The 22050-nt window shown below is 33.5% G+C and overlaps 1 protein-coding gene and 1 pseudogene across 2 annotated transcripts in view; one reads left to right on the top strand and one right to left on the bottom strand.

The window, feature by feature from the left end:
- Positions 1 to 22050, top strand: part of kkv (hyaluronan synthase-like protein kkv) — a 252467-nt gene that overhangs the window by 63068 nt on the left and 167349 nt on the right. For both annotated transcript variants that reach the window (XM_072529113.1, XM_072529112.1), the window contains exon 2: positions 8920 to 8957. The gene's annotated coding sequence lies outside the window, so the exon portion shown is untranslated. The remainder of the gene's footprint in view (positions 1 to 8919; positions 8958 to 22050) is intronic.
- LOC140439290 (casein kinase I pseudogene) lies at positions 5548 to 18949 on the bottom strand (annotated as a pseudogene).

Below are 22050 nucleotides of genomic sequence, written 5' to 3'. Positions count from 1 at the left end.
ATATGACCCAGATATTGAATCTTTCTAATTTTAACAGTTTTTATGACTTCACATTCTTTGTAACACCTCTATATTAGTTACTTTTTCAGTCCACGATATTCTGTGGATTCTCCTGTAGCACCACATCTCAAAGGAGTTTAATTTTTTGATTTCAGACTTTCAGACTTAATTTCTAGCTTACATTTTGTTAATTATTTGTCATTGCTTTTGTTTTCTGAGTTGAGATAGTCATATTAGTAATTTTCTCTTATATTAAATCTGTGCACTAGTCTTTGTAGACTATCTTCATCTTGAGCTATCAATATTGCGTCGTCTGCGTAACAGAGTATTTTTACTTCTGTGTTTCCCGATCTATATCCTCTTCTTTTGTTGATACTTGTGATGACTTCATCCATGATTAAATTGAAGAGTATAGAACTTAAAGAGTCTAATTCCGTTGCCTACGTTTATAGGTTCTGGAAGTTGTCTCTATTCAGACTTCCATCTGTTGTTTTTGGTAGATATTTTCAATAGTTTTGATAATACCCAAGAGAATTTCTCTATTATATAGAAGATGTATTACATCTTGTCTTGCTCTGTCAAAAGCTTTCTTTAAGTCAATCAGACACATAAATGCTGGTCTATTATACTCTAGTGATTTTTCCGTAATTAGCTTTATAATAAATATTGCATCTGTACACGATCTTTCGGTACAAAATATTTTAATTTTTTTCTTATATATCTCTTAGTACAGATTCGATTCACTTTTAGAAATACTCTGGCTTTACTCTAAAATGTCAGATGTCACCGATGACGAACATAATGACAACATTGTAATTAAAAAAAATACATTTTAATAAATTGGTATTAAAAGCAGAGGTATTTAGAATATATTATTAAATTAATCGCCAACAGATCTGATACATTTTTGATTTCCGCTTTTTAGTAAGTATCAAACTGGCTCATTTGTTATATCGTCAATAAACAACTTGTCTAGCCCACTACATCCAATTAATGCCAATAAAAGTTAAAACTGGAATATCAAAGGTCAATATAATCTTAAAATTTTATTTTGCCATGTTTATTATACCAAAAAGGTGAGCTGCTTTTAATACAGGGTGTATAAAATGTTCAGTAGTACTTATATACGAATGTGTAGTCTATTAAAACCTCAAAAAACACGAATTGGTATTAGATAGAAATTTTTCTATGTTCTAAAGGAAAAACAATTATGTAAAATTCCCACCATCAAAACTTTTCACAGACATTTTTGTGCAATTGAAAACATTTTCATCATATTTACATAACTCTTCATAAAATGTTGCAAATAGCCCTTTTGTTGATCTTATTGATAACAAAGGAGACACTCAAAATCGTTTTCTCTTTTGTTTAACATATTTACGATAAAAGTATACATCCATCTTTTTGACGTCATCTTTCAACTAAAAACAAATTCACTTTCACAGATTCACATTCATATCCTTGTCGTGGTCGGGGTTTAGCCGTAGCGACTTTAAACACAGGATCGTACCATGTTATCGATCGCCAGGTAAAATAAATGCATTATTTTAAATGCGAGCGTTCACTGTCAATGCTATGCTGTAGGCGAGGATACGATGCGATGGTCTCCAGTATGAACGTACCCTTAAACCTGGCGCATACTGAACCCGGCCGAGGCCCAGCACAAGCCGGCGAAATGCGTGGACAGTTTTGTGAAGCACGGTTAGAAGCGAGGTACCGCAAATTGAACCCGCTCTACGACCAGCTCATGCACACGCCGGTCACACGTGGAAAGGTTTGTCATCAGCCTGCAGTTTTCGTGGCTCGTGGCGTGCGTGTTCCACTCCCACTACTCCTTGTTTACAGTGCAGTACAATTTGAGCATTACATTCTCCCCCTTCTCTATTATCTTGGATTATACCATAGACTTCCGAGAACTGGCTTCGATTGGGGCGAAAAGATTCCTTGAAAACGTTGTCTGCAACTTCTTTAGATAACTTCCATGGCTGTCTCTTCTTCTTAAATACTGATTTTTCTTCCTTTTATTTAATTTTCAATTAAATTGCACATAATCATAACATCTTCATCTTCCGATTTAGAGACCAGTAAATTGATTAACAAATGATTCTTGATTGAAGTCATTTTAGCAACTGCGCTCAATATGCGCTGTGTTAGAAAAATAAATGCACGAGTCGCCCGTGGTCTCGGCGTGTGTTGAGCCTCGGCTGGGTTTAATATGCGCCAGGCCTTAGTGCCTTAGTGGCCGTGCTACATAGCCCGTAATAGGTTTATTTTGAAATGCTTGTTGTATCAAACCTTTACATAGTAATTTCTCAATTTAAAAATATTGTGGACGCGCATACTTATTTTTTAATTTTTTCCTCTGTATCTAAGGTTTCTGTAAGAAAAACAGTACCGCTATTAAGCGGCCGTAAAATGTCAATTTATGGCGACTCCAAACCTTATCCACAAAAAGCAATGGAGTTGGTTTTCTAGAGTGCCGTTTCCTAATTCCAATTACGCCAAATTAGTGTGCCGCCTATTTATTACGGCCGTCATTTGAGTCAATTGAAACAAACAAATGACGAAAAGCATTGAAATAATATTTATGAAAAGAATTTGATACCTCGTCACCCAATAAGTCCTTAGCTTGACGTCACTAATACCGTATCCATATAATTTAGAAACGTCAATTGTCAAACGTCAAATCTGTCAAAATTTGAGCTCAATCGAATCATTAGTTTATAAGATGCAGTGGTTTAAGTAACGATATTTTTGTATTTTTCAAAACAATGTTAAAATCTGAGTGTTAATAAAATCATTGCTTGTTGATGAGAAAAAGACTGTTTAAGCATAACAATGATTATGCTTGATAAGTGTTATTCGGACTCTACTCCGTTATGTTTAAGTCAAAAGTCTACAGTCAAGAAAATCGACAGAACTCGCAAACATGCCGTAAAAATTGATTTGATTTAATAGATCTAAAATTTGCATTCCAATTTAGATTCCCCATGTCTCTATTAACATCTTTATCAACGTCTGTTATACCTTGCAAATTTAGAAGGTTCAGATTAAAGCAGAAATCTGAATTTGTTTCGAAACTATTTTACGGATTTTTCTATCAGATGTCGCTATTGCGTCCATAACAAAGTCATTTTATTGTTGCTTCTTAAAAGACAGAAAAGATTTATTTTTCACGTTGAGAACGCCTATGAATAACTGTTCTGATGAGACTTATTAAGTCGAAATACGTATCAACAGATACATAGACGCTTTGTGCGTGAAATCAAATCTTTGCTGTCTTTTTCATTTTATTCGGTTCTACTCTGTATGAGTATAAGAAACAAATTCGTTAAGGATTTCTGCTTAGTTGATAGACATGTCGTGGAATGCAAATTTTAGATTCCCCATGTCTCTATTAACATCTTTATCAACGTCTGTTATACCTTGCAACTTTAAAAGGTTCAGATTAAAGCAGAAATCTGAATTTGTTTCGAAACTATTTTACGGATTGATTTTCATGCTTTAAAAACCAACTTGTACAAGAGTTGACACCACACGATCACCGAGCAAGGCGTAGATTCTGTTGATCCCTATTTGTATTACCAACTTTTGTTTATTGATGAAGCTCACTGTTGGTTGTATGGTTGCATCAATATGCACAACTGCCTCATTTAGAGTGAAGATCTAAGTAATTTACTATGTTTATTGGGAATAAACCATAATTTTACTTGAAAATAAGTTTATTTTGAAGAAACTTATTTTAAAGTAAAATTGTGGAATATTCACAATAAAAATAATAAATTGTGTTAAGATGCCACAAGAAAATAGCTTCAAAACAATATAAAGCGTAGATCATCTTCAAATAACTGTGAAGACACTGTTAGATCCAGAAAAAACTAACTGTTGAGTGTGCTTTATGGACTCATGGAATAATTGGTCCGTGCTTCTTCCAAAATAATGCTGAGCAGAACGTTACAGTTAATGGTGACCAGTATAGAACCACGATCACTGACTTTTTCGTTCCTTAATAGAATAACCTTGATGTGGAGGAACTGTGGTTTCAACAAAACGTTGCAGCGTATCTCTCAGCACGAGCCATAATCAATTTATTGAAGAAACATTTTGATGACCGCATAATTTCACGTTTCGGGCCTATAAATTGGCCTCCAAAATCGTATGATCTAACACCGTTAATATAAGCTAGATTTTCACCAACCACTAGAGCAAGCCGGATTTAGGAGTTGCTTTGGAACGAATTCCCACGCTAGCAGCGGCATATATACTATTCGTTATGCCAGTTTAAAAACATATTTTTGTTTTATTCCATTTTAAAGTTCTATACATCTAATGAAAAGGTTGCCAATGTGAGTCCATAATACTAGTATACGGTAAATGAATCAATACTCACAATCTTAAGTAGTGTTTATTTAATAGAGTTGGTAAATTTTGGGCTACCGGTTTCAAGGCTTACAATATTTGCCCCATCATCAGACCCCAGTACGTTATTTTTATTTGTATTAAAAACTAAAAGCTAAAACAATATAAAACAAGCAATAAACATCTGAAACACTATAAATGACACTAAATAATAACAAATTGAGTGAGCAGCTATAACATTAATTGAGAGTGAGATTGACAAACCAAGTATTGTATTATGTGGGACATTAGTGCCATTGGGTGTCACCAATCTGATGGAAGCTGCACTAAATAGTCAGTCAGCTGTTAGTATAGGGTTTATTAGAGGAAAATTGTATTAGTTGAATTAAATTTAACTTAAATTTTAATCTGCGACGACACAAATACTACTTACATATCAGATACATATTGTTTCGTCACAGATTAAAATTTAAATTAAATTCAATTCAACTAACACAATTTTCCTCTAATAAACCCTATACTAACAGCTGACTAAGTATTCAGTGCAGCTTCCATCATACTGGTGACACCCAATGGCACTAATGTCCCAATACAATACTTGGTTTGTCAATCTTACTCTCAATAATTAATGTTATACCTGCTCACTCAATTGGTTATTATTTAGTGTCATTTATTGTGTTTCAGTTGTTTATTGCTTGTTTTATGTTGTTTTAGCTTTTAGTTTTTAATACAAATAAAAATAACGTACTGGGGCCTGATGATGAGCCAAATATTGTAGGCCTTGAAACCGGTAGCCCAAAATGTATCAACTTTATTAAATAAAAACTACTAAAGATAGTGAGTATTGACATATTTCCTCATGAACTCATTTGTTAGTTTGTTCGATGTACTAAAGGACGTAATCCACATCTTGTCTTCTTTGCAAATCCTCTCTGAGACCAAAAACCCGAAAAACGTGTAAAAGAGTGACAAATTGGGTAATATATGAATATTTTTATGCTTACATTCTTTATAAATGAAAATAGAATGGGGTCTACATCAGCTCAAACCAAAAATAACGAAATAACAAATATATGGCGATACAATTAAATACTGCTTTCTGTAAATAATGGAATTCAATTATGCAAGACAACCTTAAAAGTAAACTGGTTCATCTTGACAATTTGCTGACGAAACAAATATCTCGGATCGAAATGAAAATATATCATCCTTTATTAACATAACAGTGTATATACTAAAAGTAACTTATCAATAACAAATTAATAATTATTAATAATACAATAATAAAAATTAAAATACTAACAATAAAAACAAATTTTGAAGTCTTAATATTTTGTACAAAGTATGTCGAAATAATAATTTCTATCGTAAATACGTATTTAAACCTGACACATTTCGGTAACGACTATGCTACTTTTAAAATAATTCAATAGACTAGATTGAAACAGTCGAAAAATTTTAGTTCTTAAACATACAAGGCGACTTAACAAATTCGTAACATAATATATTTGTCTAACTAATCTTATTTCTATATTGCTATTTACTAAACCAAAAATCCAAAATTAACCTAATTACATAGATAGTATTTAAAATGTCTTTTACCTATGTCAGTATTGAATCATAATGTTCTCTTAAAAAGCTGATACGACGACAGATGTTTTATTGGGGACGCATATCGGATTTTGTTTAGAAATCTACGCATTAAACAATGATGGTGGTGGAGGGTTCTCGATCAAATGTTAGAGAATAAAAAAAAAGATATCAGCTACTTCATCCCTTTATTGAAGACGTGTAGTTTATTAATTCATACACATCATCAGTTCATCTACAAATTTAAGCAAACATTTATAGATACAAAAAATGTATCTATGAATGATAAAAAAAACTTACAAACAAAAGATATGCTCTAATAAGATGGATGTTAAGAGATATAGCTTAATTTATGAACCATACAGATTAAAAAATACAAAACGTTCAGTTTAGGTTATATATAGGAAGAGAATTGTAAAAAAATTATGTTTTTAAAATAACAAAAACTATCCAAGATGGAAGACAAAAAAAGTTCCAAATTAGCACTGATATTATTAAATAATATACATTACTGGTTTATATTTAGCTTTAGGTAACACTATTTAACCGGCTTGTTATAAGCAATAAAAGACAAAGTAATATTACCGACGAGACACCACGCGAAGACTTCAGCGACTATACATGAAAAGGTCCATCCAAAATTCGATAGAGATGGTACGTATTTGTTTGAAAGTGTGTTAAATCGTGAGTGGATTCGTAAGAATACGAGTATACCCGAAAAGAAGAGTGACATTTGATATAGCACGAATTAACAGAGCGGTAATTTCAAAAAACTTAGCATACCAGGGTGTTGCCAAAGTTACTGTAAGTTACAGGTATCATACGCAAGAGTAAGTGCGGCCCTGCCCTCTGCTGCAAATATTTGTTATTTATATCTGATTCCTGGTATATTCTATTATATATAAAATCTTCCACCCTTTAGTTGGGCGTAACCTCTCTTCTTATTTCGCCGTAGATTGCCATTTGGTGATCCAAATGGCAACCTACCTCCTCAGGTACTTTAACCATGAATTCTGGCGTCTTCAAACTGACCTTTTACCTTGTATATTACTTTTTACTATGAGTCGAAATAGCCCATATCAATTAATGCATATTTCTTTCTTTGATAGTGTTTAATATCTAGTTCTTTTTGTTTATTCATGTCCTAGAGAACCTCCTCATGAAATTCACAGTACCTTCCTGTATACTCAAATTTCGAAGGCGTCTATTAGTTTTCTATCGAGTTCAGCTTCAGACTAAGGCTGAAGCATGTTCAAAGGATCCCACAATTTCTCCCAATTTTTTTTTGCTACGCCCTTGGCTAACAAATCAACAGAACGGGCATATGCCCCAATTTCTAATTAACGTAGCATGGCTACTTCATTGTTTTCATAAGATTCTTGCTTTCGTATAAACGACTCAATTGCTTGTTTATGTATCTACTTGCTAAGAACCAAGTTCCAAGAACCGCTACAATTAACTCTCGGTCCGTTTTCTAAAGCTATTTATAAGGCCACCGCTTTTTTTTATAACAGTAGATCGTTTTAAGAAGAGAAAGTCTCTTTTACTCGAAACGGTTCTCTGTCCTAATTCATAATTAGGACTAATCTTGCATGAGCATCGAAATTCCCCCTTCTCAGATAAAAATTTAAGCCCTAATAGAATATCTCAAATATTACTTCACTGGTATACCAGTTCTATATATTCCATATATATCTTATTATTAGTGTGTACCGCGGGATATAATTACTCCTTTCTCTACGGTTTTGTTACTGTGTAGTAATCATCTTGTATCTTTCTGGTTATCGTTCTCGTCTTCTTTCCTTCCCGTTATCTCATTTATTAGGTTTCCCTATTCCTTTCATAAATAGGGTGGTGCCCAAAATTGTCTTCTCTTTCGTGTTCTCGCTAACCACTTGTAGTCTAGCTCTTTCGAACCCCGACCAAGATAACTCTGCTCACTCAACTGCCCAACTTCCATTCGGCCCACTCCTCCACAGCCTAACCGTGGTAGCTGTTTATACGATTCACGATTAAGTGGCTCCCACTCGTGGTGCCTGAAACCTTTCTTTTGTTTTTTGGGTGTTACTTACAAGGTTTCATCTTCTAAAATGTCTTGATGCTCATAATCTTTACATAAGAAATTATTAATTTCTTTTGCAAAAGATCTGTAATATAAGTAGATGGATTCACGTGAAGATTCTCGATCAGCGATTATAACAAAATACTCATTTACTCTTTTAATTTTATTCTATTAAAATTGTTTCCATACTTTAAAAATTATAATACTTTCTCATAAAATATCAAGTAAGTCGCCTTGTATAATTAAAAGAACCTTTAACATAATACAATATTTTCCATTCTAAAATACAGGTAAAAAATTGGTAATTTCCTAAAGAAGGAAACCTTTTAAAAAAATTCATTTAATATTTTAAAATAGAATACATATGCCAAGAACTACTCTTTGATGCTGCATATAGTTGCTAAGGGCTCTAACGTTTTTCGAATCCGCTATGCACTATTAGTTATTTTGATAAGAATGTCAACATTTCAAGGTATACTAGATATCGATTTAATATATACTAGATCCACAAGAGCTTGCATAAATTTGCTATCCAACATTATGTGATTTATGTATGAAAAAGCATTTGTTGAAATTTTAGAACGCAACAATCAAGACAACTATTATGTAAAAGTGAAAGGTTAAATATTCTTAAACGAATAAAAATATATAGAAAAGAATTTCGACTTAGAAATACTCAGTTATTGAAATACCAGTCAATATCTATATATATTCAATTATAATATCAGCTTCATCGAATTATTGAAACCTAGCCCTCAGCTAAAAGAACTTTATGCAGCACTGAAGAGACTGCTCTTAGGGTTATACATATATCTTGGTCGATATTGAGAGACTAGCATAAAGAATAAACTATATTTTATATACGTAATAAGTCAAGAAGACAACCTAACATTTTTGTGTACTTTCAGATAACACACAGGACATCGGATATAAGCCTGCGTCACAAGTAAGTCTAACAATATATACTGTCACCCAATAAACAATTCTAGCATACGGATTATTTAGATTTGAATAAGGTTCTACTGATATCTGTATCTGTATTTACAAATTTCGTTAAATTCTTATGATAAGAACGTGGAAATGTATGTATATTACAGAGGTTTCTTAAAAAAGTTTTTGGAGTTATACTTCTATACGCGCGTTCGACGTTGGAAATTTGTACAAGAGTGAATCGGCAAAATCATTACATATGTAAAATATAGGTAAGAGAGAGACAGAAAATATATTTTCTCTCTCTTTCTCTCTCGAGAATAAAAATGTTCCGTTCAGATTTGTCTTGAGCCTCGTTAGGCATGTTAAATTATAGATTAAAACTTGTAAATATCTGCAGAAAGTTCAAATGTGTACTTATATACACCACAAACAACAATTAAATTTTGTATCTGTCAATGTCAGACAAATTGACAGTTGTATCACGAAACAATATTTTTATTTTATTAATAATATTATCATGGTAAATTAAACATATGCGTAAGTAAGTTATGTATATTGTCATTTTTAAATACTTATGAATATTGCTTTTTAATTTGTATTGTATTATTAGATTTAATTATGTTGCAGTGTATTGTATTGTATTTTTATATTAATAACAAAATAAACAATGAATTTTACTGCAGAGTATGTGTAAAAAATTTTTTTTGCATTCAACTCCTTTCATACATATGTATATGAAAATAAAAATATACATTTTCATCAAAATATTGATTCAATCCTTCATTTACTATACTCCTATTACAGGTCAAATGTTGTTTATATACAGCAAACGATGCACCATATACCTATATACCTAATTCTGTTTCTTTTTCTGCTCTCTCTTACCTATAGCATTACATATGTAATGATTGTGCAGATTGACTCCCATATACATTTGTAACGGCGAACGCGTGTATAGAAGTATAACTTCTACCGACAGTCCCACTGGACTGCCACACCCGTTTTTTTTTTGTTATGTTGGTACACATGTCGCCAACATAAGTTGACAATATCAGCCATTTTGCATTTTTAGTTTGCTTTTGACAGATATAAAGATTAAACGTGTTTAGGTGATTTTATGCTATTGGTAAAAAACTGGATGAAGAAATATGTATTAAATTTTGTGTACAAAAAATTTCTCTCCTGCTTTAAGCAAAAATATATATACCAGTGATACACGATTCACAGGAGGCCTGCAGCACGTCAACAAGCGATGAAAACGTTAAAGAAAATGTGACGAAAACTGTTACGGAAAATCGTCGAATAACTATCAGAAATAAAGACGAATGTTTTGAACATCGACGTTTGTTCCGAAATTGCTAAATTTTGACCAAAAGAACCGTCGCGTCAGGAGTTGTTGCAGACGTCTATTACGATCCAGATTTGGTCAGAAGGATCTTAACTGGTGGCGAATCATGGGTATATGATTATGACGTCGAAAACAAACTTCAATCATCCTATTGGAAGCTGCCAGAAGAGCCAAGACCGAAAAAAACCACGCCAAGTTCGGTCAAGAGCGAAGGTTTTGTTAACTTCGATTTCAATAGTCTGGTTCGTCAGATACATTTACAATAGTCTGGTACAATTAGGTATAAACGTTTGGGTACAGCTCGGAATTGTGGTATACTAAATTATGAGTATTTCGGCAACTAGGTGTAACCAATTGGACAATAAATTAGACTTTTATCAATCTCGTGAGCAGGTTGGTTTTGGAAGTGGATTCGAGACAAACGATCATTCGCAAACGATTAAGACTTTAATAGAGAGATCAATGGAATATAATAAACCACTTGAGATAACGATTTCCAAAAAGCTTTCGACAATGTTGAGCTTCTTGCAAAACTAGCATTATTACATCGAAGCAGGGTGGACTACATATTATATACCAGGCTGATCTCTTCTTGATGTGCCTATCCGTTACGAATGTTGGCGATCATCATTGCAATCTTTATCTTATCTGCAGCAGCGCGGAAAAGCTGCACAGATGTTGTATTGAACCAGATTCTGAGGTTCTTTAACCAAGATGTTCTTCTTCTTACTGTACCTCGTTTTCCAAATATTTTTCCTTGCAGGATGGCGTGAAGGAGAGCATATCTGGATTCATTTGTCATAATCTAACAGGTTGATCTAACATATATAAAAATGCGACTGCAAACTTAAAACTACACGAATACACAGATAAGTATCACTAGGAATCAGACAAGGAGATACCTATTATTACTCCTAAACTATTTACAACAGTAATTTAAATACAACCTAGGCGAGGCTCAAAAAATCGTGAGTTGAGGAAAGCAGCGACTAACGTTAGCCTGCATATCAATTTTCAAAAAACAAAATTATTGACCAATCTGATAGCGAGTAATAATTTACGGGTAGATGGAAAAGAAATAGAACACAATCATGAATATAAATAATTGTGTCATGAAATAAGAATTGGTAAGGATAACCAAACTTGCGAGATATATTGCCATATTGGTCTGGGCGGCTTTTGGGAAGCTGAGAAATGTATTTGAGTCGAACATTTCTATTTGTTTGAAAAGGAGAGTGTACGAGCAATGTCTTTTACCTGTGATCGATACGGTACTGAAACATTGACCTTGAAAAAACGTTCAATAAACAAACTGAGAGTGGTGTAGAGCGAAATAGGAAAAAAGACAGAGTACCTTACATCAACACAAGACACAGGACGAAAAATGTTGATATTTTAGGACTTACTAGACGAGTTCAAAACCATGCCAAAAAAATGCATATCAGAAGTACTACAATCAACGTACAATGGAACTACGCTCAAGAGATTAGATCCAGAATTGAAATGGCATAGTCTACATTTATCAAGTTGAGATCCTTGCTGTGCTACAGTGATCTCAGTTTGGGGACCAAGATGCGGATAGTGAGGTGCTACGTTTTTCCAGTGTTATTATATGGAGTTGAAGCCTGGACACTGACGCAAGCCACTGAAAAACGAATCGAAGCCTTCGAGATGTGGATATACAGAAGGATACTAAAAATATCTTATGTGGACCATGTCACCAACGTTGAGGTCCTACAGCGCATGACAAAAGAAAAAGAAGTGCTTAATTTAATTAAACAACGTAAGCTTGAGTACCTCGGCCACGTGATGCGGAACGAAGAAAAATATCGAATTCTTCAACTCGTTATGCAGGGTAAAGTATTTGGCAGAAGAGGACCGGGACGCCGTCGTATCTCGTGGTTGAAAAATCTCCGACAATGGTTTGGGATGACCTCAACGGAGCTGTTTCGCAGAGCAGTCAACAAAACCATGATAGCCTTCATGATCGCCAACATCCGGACCGGATAAGGCACTGAAGAAGAAGAAGAAGTACTAGGATTGCCAAAAGCACTTTCACACGTAAATTATATCTGGGGGAGATTGCTTTGAAGAGGGCAAAATAGATATTGATGACTAAATAAATCTGTTTTTGAGAAATGTTAAGAGTAGTTAAGTTAAGTTTTTTTTTTTAACAAACATACCATAAATGCCAAATGCTAAATATAAAATTACAAATCGCATGACGAAGCATAGATTGAAATGCTATAAAATAATCAATGTTGGGTCTGAATATAAATACCTACTTCAAAACTCAGTTGTTAACGATTTGTTTGAAATGGAAAAAAATCAAAACAGTAAACATGAAATCCTTTGAAATTTTGATGTATAAAAATTCTTCAAATCCTTTTTACTTTAAGACAATCTAAAACATTGTATTGATAATACAAACGCAAAGGGAATAATTTAAAAATGCCTCTTATTTGCAATATACCACTTACACCTATTAGAGAAAATCGTATTATGAATATTATGTACAAAATGGCGGAAAGGATTTAAATATGAATATGACAGAAGGTTCAATTTTCAGATGTTAACAAAAGTTATTAAATATTTAAGATATTTTAAAAATTTCTTTTACTACGTAGGTTACCTTAGGATTACAAAAAATAGAACTCACTGAATATATCATCCTCTTCTTCTTCCTTCTTATATGTATAGAATTGTTTAAATTATCGCACCATCTTTTTCTTGAATCTGCCAATACTTCTTCGTCCATTTGGTAACTTATCTCATGCTATTCATACTATCCTATCCTCTGCCATTCTACTAATGTGTTCGTTCCACTCGTGTTTCCTTTTTTGTCACCCATCCATTTATGTCTTCTATATTGCATGCTCTTCGATGTTTTCGCTTCTCTCCCCATCCAACAGACTCTTCCCTGATATTCGTCGGAGTATTTTCATCTCTGTTGTTTCTAGTACTCGTCTCGTTTTAGATGTGTCAGATCTTGTCTCAATCAATCAACAATCTCACAGTCCTCCTTTCTTCTGACTATGTAGAAGAAGTAATTTAGGTATGCTCGGTTCACTTTTTTTGATAACCTTTTTTATTTTAAGCTCATCAAGAATTGACAAGTTGGTTCTGTGTTCTCTCCAGGATACAAGTAGAATTATTCTGTAGACCCACATTTCGAAACCAAACCTCTTATACATATTAAGCAAAATATAACACCAACTTTGTCAAATAAACAAACTTTGGAGCTAGTAGAGAGTTACATATCTAGGACGCACTCAAAATACACTTGTGAGGATTGGTCATTCACAGGAGATTAAATGTCGCATAGAAAAGGTGAGATCTGCCTTCAACATCATCAGAAAAATTATAGTATTATCCATTAAAACATTGACGCAAGAACATATGTTGAGATGTTATGTATTTTCCATCCTTTTATATGGAGTAGAAGTTTAAACATTGACGAAGCCCAATGATCAGACTTGCGTCTATCCATCCACAAATAACTCTGGTGATCCAACGTGTAAAAAGGTCTGAAATGTATGCGTGCTATGAAAATCAGAAAGTTATACTTGAAAAGTACCAACCAATTCAGCTAATTTTCCAAGATAAGAGCTCAGGAACGTCGAACGATACCTTGGCTGAAGAATATCAGACAGTGGGTGAGAATGATGATCCTGCATTTATTCAGAGCAGCTATCTGTTACATGGTATATAAAAATCTGGTCCAAAATTAAAAAAAAAATGATGAAACATTTGATATTCTCGCGTGTGATCCATTATTAAGAGACAGATAGTCTGTTAGAACGAATTTGCAAGTAAAAATATTCGTTTTAATAAAAAATATGTCCCCAATATGCTAGAACTGTATTATTTATTCAATCTACACAGTCCGTAGACTAATTTGTATAACAATTAAGCAGCTGCTAGAAATAAAATTAAAATATAGACAGTCTTAACAACTAGGTACAGTGCTGACCTACAACAACGTGACATATTTCTCTCTTACAGTATATACTACTCACTTACTTGATACTGCTTTCTTCTTCTTTTTCCTTTTGAAGAAACCACAGCATTTTGTCTCTTCTACGATTTCCACCTCTTTCGTCTGAGTAATGGGTGTATTACTATGTGCCATGGAATTATCTGCGTGCAGATCCCCATTGGTGGAATTGATGACCATAACAGATCCTGGGCGATCAGCAGGAGTGAGGTTTCCTAAGGTGCTGTGTTTGGAGTTTTCTGGTTTGGTGTTGATAGCCCGTTTCTCACGAAGCGGTGATATGGCGAATTCTTGAGTGGCAGTAGGTAGAGATCCAGCTGATAAGTTTGTCGTTTTACCAGACCAATCAAACTCGTTGTCATCAACATAACCCTTACTTTTAAATAAATCCGCAAATAAACCTCTTAGATATTCATAATCGGGAGTTTCAAAGAAATCTAATCTCCTAACATACCGTAAATATGTCGCCATTTCTTCAGGATAACCTTTGCAGAGGCTTTCAATGGAAGTTTCCCTTTTTGTATCACCTATTTTTTGGTAACGTTCTTTTAGAGTATCAGCCTTAAGTCCTTGCCATGGTAAGGATCCTCTAAGAAAATACATAAACATATGACCAAGTGCTTCTAAATCATCTCTTCTAGATTGTTCTCTGCCCAGATGCGTGTTTATTGACATGTACCTCGCTGTTCCAGTCAATGATTTATGTTCTCTATAAGGAATATGTTTACTTGTTTCAGGTTCTATGTATTCTTTGGCCAATCCAAAGTCTATAATATGTATAACTCTTTCTCTGTGACTACCTGTACGCCCAACAAGAAAATTTTCTGGTTTAATATCTCTGTAGATGAGATGCCTTGAATGAACATACTCTATTCGATGCAACAGTTGAATAGCTGTCATCAATACTGTTTTTAAGGTGAATTTACGATCACAAATGTCAAATAAGTCTTCCAAACTAGGCCCCAGCAGCTCCATCACCAATGCATTAAATTTACTACATGGGCCAAAGTAGTAAACATCAGGTACTCCTTCATGACTACCCAATAGTTTGTAGTATCTATACTCTAAATGAAGCTGAGGAGCTTTGGTTTTAAATGGTTCCAATTTAATAGCCACATGTTCATTAGTATACAAATTTTTACCTAAGCGTAGATCACCAAAGTTTCCACATCCGATTTTTTTGCCCACTTTAAAGTTCGGGCCTACCATGAGCACCGACGAGGTAGAATTTGAGCTTGTTTCGTTTGCACCGTAATGTTTTGATGAAGTTTTTTTCTGGTCCCCTTTATCCATGGTTGAAGACTTTAACACAAATCAAAACATTCAAAAGTTATTTTGATCCTTATCACATAGTGGTTTATCACAGTCAATAAGGGTTATAAGCTGCGAGTTGTTAAAAAACTGTATAACACTCAATTTTATGAAAAATAAAATAAAATACCTTGATTGGTTTTGTCTTTACGTTTTGTTAAGTCACTTTTGATAATCTGAAACAAAGGAAAATAGTTTACAATCAAAATAAGATTAACTGTCACAGTAAAACACAATTTAAAACAAAAAAGATCAGAAAGGACATATGTAAATTTACACAGGAGCCATTCAAAAATTAAAATTCATGAAAAAAAGTGTGTGACACAGTTATAATAGAATTTATGATACAAAAAGTTTATTTTAAAAACTATATGTTTACTGCACTTCTATGGCTATATTTTTATTTATGTACAAAAATATTGGCAAATTCTGATTCAGAAAAGATAATTAGGACAAATGTTTTTGCACATGAGGATTAAATGACCAAAAATGAATAACAGAGGGTTTGCATGCCTTTTTTCAACATAACACTTGATAGTATACTAACTGCCTTAGACAATATGGATCTCACAATAAACAAAGATAAAACTAAACTAATGATGCCCATATAAAATATATTTGTTCCCTTATGACCCAGAAAGGAGAAATAGAATAATAAAAAGAAGGATACAAGCAATATATAAGACACTCATCCTACTAGTGCTGTTATATAGGTCATAAACATGGACTATGTCTAAAATAGATGCAAACCATCTACTACATATATATCTTTAAATGAAATATCGTAATAATATCTGGATAATATGTGAAAACGGTATCTGGAAAAGACATAACTGTGAGTACTATAAGAAATATAAAGAAATAGCAGATGGCAGAGATGTAATATCATTTAGAAAAATAGGTAGGTAGGCCACAATAAGCAGGAGATCTATCCAGAATGAACGAAAACTATCCTCCCAGTTGAACCCAATTATCAATATTTGTTGAAAACATAACAGGGGAAAGGGGAAAGCCAACACAGGTGAATAGAGGTGTGAATGAAGACGTGAGAAATATTGGAGTGGTAAATGGTTGGTAATAAATGGGAACGACTGGCAATACAAACTAGACAATATTGGGAATCAACTAGGGTCTCCGCAAGTACCACTGATGACGAGGACAAAGAAGCATAGCAATATTAAATTATTTGTAAATAATGAATGTAGTGAATGTGCACAAAACTACAACTGTTTATAAATAAATATTAACTAGACAAATGAATACACACGATAAATCAAAATAAAAAGAAGTTCAAGAATGCTTGAATATGTTTACGTTAAACAAAAATCAAAAGAAACATTTTCTTTTCTGTCTTGTCTGGTGTAGAGATGTGCAAGCAAAACACACAATTCGTTTGAGATGTCACCATATCTAAGAGTCTTGAAAATAATTTGGAATGATAAAATACCTGCTTAGAAAATATTCCAAGGGTTGAAAAAACAAAAATGAATAGCATTCACAATTAAACCAGGACATTTTACATGTAGAGGTATTTATCATTTATAACAATAATTCATTATGTAGGAAAATATTAGAGCTAAGCACAGCATAGGGAGGAAAAATGTGAAGTGAATGCACAGCTGTGTTAAAATTGATGATAATCAACCTTCATTGACCCTTTGGGTGCAGCACTGGTTTACTAGGATGTGCCGGCTGGACATGCACAGACAGCGCTTCGTTTCCTATTCTGAAACATTGAACCTCCTGTGTTAAAAATATATTACATTTTGTTGTTCCTTCATAAATTTTTGTTGAAGTAGATTGTATTACACCTGGTGTACCATCCAATGAATTTTTTGTTGTAAACTAAAGCAACACTCAAATAAACATAAAAAGTTATCAAATTGCAGTAGCACATATAAAATGCAACTTGCTGTAGCAAGCAATTCTACTAGTAAATGAATCATTTACTTGAATTTACAATAATTCACTGTATTTAAACATGTCCTGTCCTCTATGTATTTGACTTGAGTTGCTTCCTGTCTACTGGGTAGACAGGACATTTTTGGCAATTATGGTGGTTTTCCACTGCGAAAGGGTTAATGCAAATGATAATAGACAACCTTTATAGCAGAGACAGCACTTAAACAAAAAGAAGACTGATAAACACTATCAGGAGAAAGGTATTTGCTAAACTTATCTGTGATATGGCAAATGCCAGAAACCACAGGTTCTCAACCTAAGTCACATAAATGCGTAAAATCATTCATATACTTACTTCAAAATAAAGGATAGGTAAACTATAAATAATAATTATAGAGTTTTACTAAAAACTAGATGATCAACCATTTTTTTCTTATTTGATTAATAAAAAATGGTTTATTGCATTCTTACCTAAAAAAAATTTAGTAAAACAGATTATACTGTTTGTTCGAATTTCCTACACTGGATAATAAGACATCATAGGGTCAACTTTAGGTTGGATCTAATAACCTAAGCATTGCATTTCAAAACAATTATCAAACATAAATTATTACACCTTGATAAAGAGATTTTTTTATTCTCGAGAAGTATCACTCAATTGTTTAAATATCAAAAGCTGTTGTTACATTCACAATCTCCACTAACTATATACAAAACATAAATTATTTAGGTACCACAATATAAGCACTATTGACCTACTAATGATTAGCATAATTAGACAATATTAGAACTAACAAAGATAACATGAGCCATCTATATGTCAATAATCTTGTAAAGACATTAATAAATAGATTGAAACTTATTTACTTTTAAATATTAGACTAGTTGATGTATACTATCTGTATTAAACATTTATTTTAAACAATAAAAAAAATAGTTTAAAGAAAATATTCTAATGTTTTAGAAATTATTTTGAGCTATAAATATCCTAATTAACACAAAAAACCTATGCAGTAATATAAATATATGCTGTCTTACCTTAAACTATTATGTCAATACATAGTAAAAAGCCATAAATTGCTTGTCCTAAGATTAAAAATCTATCTATCTTCTAAAATTCCTAAAAATAAGATCATAAATTGGAAGATGAATTACAAGAAGATATTAAATACTTACCTAAAATTTTTAATTAAACACCAAAATCTAAATCAGTACACTAATTGGGTGTTTTAGATGAAAATGTAAGTACTCGACAATCCAACAAAGATAACTTATGTAATTAAATCATTACAGCTGTACGAATACGTTTACCTTTCAAAACAAATTAAATTAGAATTGATTTAAAAACCCCATATTACAAAATCTGAGGCATTCTACCACCCACACAGTCCATTGGCAGAAGTTATAACCTAATTTTCGACTATCTTTTCGGCTGATGACACATGACTGACATAACTTCACTTCTGACATCTAACCGCGTGATTATTGCCAGTGTTGTTTCAACGAACATGAATTATTTTCAATTATATTATACAGGGTCTTTACATGAAAGAAACTCATGCTTTTTATAAAATTATTTATTATTTTAGATATATCTATTGAAAAATGAATATATTAAATGCAGGCATTTTAAAATTTTATTTAAATATATTTTAAGCAATCAATTCAAACAAGTAATTTAAATATATTTTGTTCTTTCAGAAGACTTTAAATAATACATACTATAACTTCAAAATTGAATTGAAGTTTTAAACATATATTCAAAGGGTAAACTTAACCTATTGGATCATAATTATAAAAGACCATTGTTCTCTGAGTAATTATTTAGCTTTATGAAGACTACATGACCTCTTTGTGTTATGACACTAGAAATAACAGTTCTTGCGGTCGATTTGATATTTCTACGAGAAATATTTTTTAGATGTATCAAGTGGGAAGTCAAAATGACCTACCTATTCAATAATTTTTTTCTTGCTTCGAGATGTGTTTAACAATTCAGTCTATTGTTTTATTCTGTACTTACGAGAAAATAGTTTGCTACGTAAATTATTTATTCAGAAATAATTTTTTTTTTTTTATTTAATTTAACGTGCTTGTGACAGCTTCGGCCATTAGCACGAGGCACCGTGGATACAATTATAAAGGTACAATTACATATTATATACTATAGTTATATACTATTTAATAAGTTTTCTAGCTTCAGGAACTGGATAGCTGTGATGACTTGGCTCTGGTTCGATAATATATCTTTGATGTTGCCTTCCATGCCCAGTTCTTGGCGTCGTTTATTGTAGTGAGGGCAGTCCACAAGGATGTGTAGAACGCTTAGTGGAGATTGGCAATAGTGACAGATTGGCTTAGGTGCAGAATTCATTAGGTGACCATGTGTACATCTGGTGTGACCAATACGCAATCTTCTAGCAACAACCATCTCATTTCTAGTTATACCAGGGATAACGAACCGCTCAATTGTCTGATCTATTTGGTGTAAAAATGTAGTGGATTGGTTCCAATGATTCTGCCAGTAATTTCGTACGAGTTTCTTTATACTAGTTTTTAGGTCACTGGCAATTTGTATATTACGTGGTGTACAATTGGATACAGCAGCTTCTTTGGCAAAGCGATCGGCGTTGTCGTTACCCATAATCCCGATGTGGGAGGGAATCCATATGATAGTGATATGGATGTCGTGGATGATAAGATTTTGGTAAATATCATGGATTTTTTCTACAAGAGGGTGATTAGTAAATAGATTATTGATGGACTGGATAGAGGCAAGGGAGTCTGTACAGATGGCAATATGTTGATTGGGTGCTGTACAGAGTTTGAAGGCTTGGTAAATAGCATACAGTTCACCAGTGTGAACGCTGCATGTGGCAGGTATTTGACATGAACTAACGACTGTTTCCGTAGTGGTAACCGCACAACCAACCCCCGTTTCGCTCTTTGATGCGTCAGTGTAGAGTACCCGATCGAATTTCTTAAAATTAAGAATTTCTAGTAAGGATTTCCTAATCAAATCCTGGTTGGTTTCTGCCTTACTAAACTTTGTAAGTGACACATTAAATTTCGGTAAAGTTTTGGTCCAAGGAGAGTTCTGCGGGATCGGGAGAGGGTTAGTTAGGGATAAATTTATATGTGGTATTAAAGTTGGAAGTAAGAGGGCGATAGTGTGTATGCGTGGAGCAGGAGGGTGAGTACTAGTATAGTTGGGTAATGTCAGCAGTGTGTGTACTGGATTAGAAAGGTTAGCTGAAGTAGAGGCAGCGTAAGAAAGGAGGAGATATTGGCGCCTAAGCCAAAGAGGAGGTTCGTTGGCTTCGCGGTAGAGGCTCTCAGCTGGACTGCTACGAAAAGCTCCTAAACAGAGGCGGATAGCAGTATTATGCACAGAATTAAGGGTTTGTAAAGATGTTTTGGATGCTGACATATATATAAAGCTGCCGTAATCGAGTTTAGAGCGAATGAGAGACCTATATACTTTTAATAGTGTACATTCGTTAGCGCCCCATTGGTAGTGGGAAAGTGTTTTGATAATATTTAAACGTTTTAGGCACTCTGCTCTAGTTTCCTGAATATGTAGTTTCCAAGAAAGTCGGGAGTCGAATATTAGTCCTAGAATTTTGCGGTTGTCAACGACTGGGAGAGGGTGGTTATTCACTAAGATTTTAGGGGCAGTGGAGAGTGTTTTTCTGGTAAATTTAATGAGTTGTGATTTTGTAGATGAGAGGGACAGGCCGATGGCAGTCAATCTATTTTGTAATAAGTCCACAGATGTTTGGAGAAGTTTGCAAGTAGTAGTGGTCGCAACACCATGGCAATAAATTACAAGGTCATCAGCATATGAAGTAAATTTGACTGGGGAGGGAAGACTGTGGCATATATGGTTAATTGATAAAATAAACAATGTGGGGCTTAATACAGAGCCCTGAGGGACTCCGTCTTGTTGGATGTGTGGTGATGATATACAACCATTTACAGAGACTCTGAAAGATCTAGAGCTAAGAAAGTGCTTGATAAATTTAAAAATATTACCATTAAGGCCATATAATAATAGTTTATCGAGAATAACCTGTCTAGGTATTTTATCGAAGGCAGCTTCAATATCAAAAATGCAGGCAATCACTTCTTGACTGTTATTAATAGCTCCGGCGATGTGGGTATGAAGGAGGACGAGGTTATCGCTTGTGGAACGATGTCGGTGAAAACCGGATTGTTCTTTAGGTAAAATTTGGTGTTTGTCAATAAACCATAAAAGACGTCTGTTTATCATCTTTTCCATTAATTTGCACATGGTGCAAGTGAGAGAAATCGGTCTATAGGACTGAGGAAAGATTGGTGTTTGGCCATGTTTTAGGACAGGTATAATTACGGATGTGTTCCATTGAGTAGGAAATATTTGAGAAGACCAGATAGAGTTATATATGTCTAACAGGAAAGTGAGGCAGCGGTTGGGTAGGTTTTTAAGAAAAATATAAGGGATATCATCAGGGCCGGCAGAAGTAGAAAGAAATAATTTATTCTTTTGTTTGTTTCTAATAAATAATA

This window comes from Diabrotica undecimpunctata, chromosome 4 (genome assembly GCF_040954645.1).
Source record: "Diabrotica undecimpunctata isolate CICGRU chromosome 4, icDiaUnde3, whole genome shotgun sequence".
NCBI lineage: Eukaryota > Metazoa > Arthropoda > Insecta > Coleoptera > Chrysomelidae > Diabrotica > Diabrotica undecimpunctata.
Note: the sequence above shows the minus strand (reverse complement) of the source record. Positions and strands in the feature narration are given on the sequence as shown.